Source organism: Ambystoma mexicanum, chromosome 7p (assembly GCF_040938575.1).
Source record: "Ambystoma mexicanum isolate Mex_15411 chromosome 7p, UKY_AmexF1_1, whole genome shotgun sequence".
Classification (NCBI taxonomy): Eukaryota; Metazoa; Chordata; class Amphibia; order Caudata; family Ambystomatidae; genus Ambystoma; species Ambystoma mexicanum.
In genome coordinates this window covers 222,986,893-222,989,166 of record NC_090939.1, presented here as the reverse complement: position 1 = coordinate 222,989,166, position 2,274 = coordinate 222,986,893, and the positions used below count along the sequence as shown (strand labels likewise).

The 2,274-nt window shown below is 57.5% G+C and overlaps 2 non-coding genes across 2 annotated transcripts in view; both read right to left on the bottom strand.

Annotated features, from left to right (window-relative positions):
• The window catches only part of LOC138526694 (28S ribosomal RNA), a 3,678-nt gene extending 2,298 nt beyond the window's left edge, over nucleotides 1–1,380 (bottom strand). Inside the window, exon 1 of the ribosomal RNA XR_011283718.1 lies at nucleotides 1–1,380. This exon is cut by the window's left edge and continues 2,298 nt beyond it. This is a non-coding gene — a ribosomal RNA (28S ribosomal RNA).
• Nucleotides 1,381–1,801: 421 nt separating this feature from the next.
• LOC138526625 (5.8S ribosomal RNA) lies at nucleotides 1,802–1,955 on the bottom strand. The gene has a single exon (XR_011283669.1). It is a non-coding gene; the product is annotated as a 5.8S ribosomal RNA (ribosomal RNA).
• Nucleotides 1,956–2,274: the final 319 nt, after the last annotated feature.

Sequence of the window (2,274 nt, the reverse complement as noted above, 5' to 3'; positions counted from 1 at the left end):
TCATCCGAGAGCGTCAGTTCTGCTTACCAAAAGAGGCCCCCTGGGCACTTGCATTCAATGCCCAGCTCCACACCAGTGAGCCGGGCTTCTTACCCATTTAAAGTTTGAGAATGGGTTGAGATCATTTCGGCCCCAAGACCTCTAATCATTGGCTTTACCAGATAAAACTGGGGTTTCCGTGCACCAGCTATCCTGAGGTAAACTTCAGAGGGAACCAGTTACTAGATGGTTCGATTAGTCTTTCGCCCCTATACCCAGGTCGGACGACCGATTTGCACGTCAGGACCGCTACGGACCTCCACCAGAGTTTCCTCTGGCTTCGCCCTGCCCAGGCCTAGTTCACCATCTTTCGGGTCCTATCACACAGGCTCATTCTCAACCTCCCTGACAAAGCAGGGGTGACGGGCCAGTGGTGTGCCCACCGCAACGGGATCCCAGCCGGCACGCGCCGGCCCTCTCCTTCATTGTGCCACAGGGATTCATTCGGCCCTCCGACTCACGCATGTGTTAGACTCTTTGGTCTGTGTTTCAAGACAGGTCGGGTGGGTAACCGACATCACCTCTGACCTCTGGTGCCCTTCGTGGGCCTTCCCACCCGGCGGCGCAATGTGGTCAAGGCGCACTGAGGGTAATCCACCAGAGTCGACAGTCGTATCGGGAGCCCCGTCTCCCGTTGCTGCCCGAGACGACCCCCAAGAGGGGCCAGGATGGTTGCCCGAGAAGGGTGCAGCGGCAGTCAATCTCCCTCGGCGCCAAAGACACAGCAAAACTGCTGTCAGGGGGCTGTAACACTCTCTGCTGGAGTGAAGAGCCACCTGCCCCCTGGGGTCTTCCCAGCCGACCCAGAGCCAGACGCGGTGCACCACCCCAGAGGAAATGCACCCTGCTGGGCCGGGTGTGCCATCCGCCATTCCAGGTGACCGACCTGCCTGCCATGTTGAATACTGCAGGTGGACTGCACGGATCCCACCCGTTTACCTCTTGACAGTTTCACGCCCTCTTGAACTTGCTCTTCAAAGTACTTTTCAACTTTCCCTTATGGTACTTGTTGGCCATCGGTCTTGTGTCCGTATTTAGCCTTAGATGGAGTTTACCACCCGCTTTGGGCTGCATTCCCAAGCAACCCGACTCCAAGAAGACCCGATCCCAGCATAAGACCGTCTGTAGCGTTAGACTCGATCAGATGTACTGAAGCCCCCTGCGACGCCGGGGAGTTGGTCTTCTGTACGCCACATTTCCCACCCCTGCCGCTGAATGGGGATTCAACGCTGGGGTCTTCCCTCTGCACTCGCCATTAGTGAGGGAATCCTGGTTAGTTTATTTTCCTCCGCTTAGCAATATGCTTAAATTCAGTGGGTCGTCACATCTGATCTGAGGCTGTAGTCAGAGAGCACAAAGCTCGGGGCGGCCGGCCTTGGGCCCATACAGGGGTTTGCCCCAGGCCTGTGCCTCTGGCGTGGCTGAGTATGCGCTGTCCCGATCTGCGGCCGAAGCACACATGATCGCAAGGCCCACACTGGCAGCCGTGGGACACCACAGACAGCCACAGACGGCATGGCCAGGGGCCCCAGGGTAGGGTGAAGGTGTGGCAGGTTTTTTTAAGGCCCACTGCCGCCACCACCAGGGCACAACGGGCACCCAGCCCTCCGAAACCCGCCAGGAATGAGCCTGCATGCCAGGTCCAGGGACCCTGTGACAGTGCTGATCGGGGTCTGAATTTAGGGGAACGAAGGGAACGGGGTCCCTGCGACAGCCCCACCCACGCCCCTGGGAGGCAATCCCAGGGCGATTGATATTCAAGCGACCCTCAGACAGGCATAGCCCCAGGAGCAACCCGGGGCTGCAAGGTGCGTTCGAAGTGTCAACGATCAATGTGTCCTGCAATTCACACTAATTCTCACAGCTAGCTGGGTTCTTCATCGACACGCGAACCGAGTGATCCACTGCCAAGAGTCACAGACAACTTTTTGCAGGAGAGGCAGCGCTGCCTGTGGTGAGACAGACCAGCGCCCTGTCTAGCTTCCCCACTTGGTAGTCGGCCGAGATCATTGTGGTTTTAAAACAAACAAAATAAATGTCACGTTTTCCCCTGCACACCCTCTCCCTGCTCGTCCGCACGCTTGGCCTCTGCCAAAAACCATAAGGGGATTCCGTATATGCACTCTGGCAGTCGGAGACTGCATCCTCTTACCCGCCATACCAAGACACTCTTTGGACCAGGGGTATACCAGCCATCCCGGCGCTGGCAATTACAATGGAGACTCCCACTGGCAG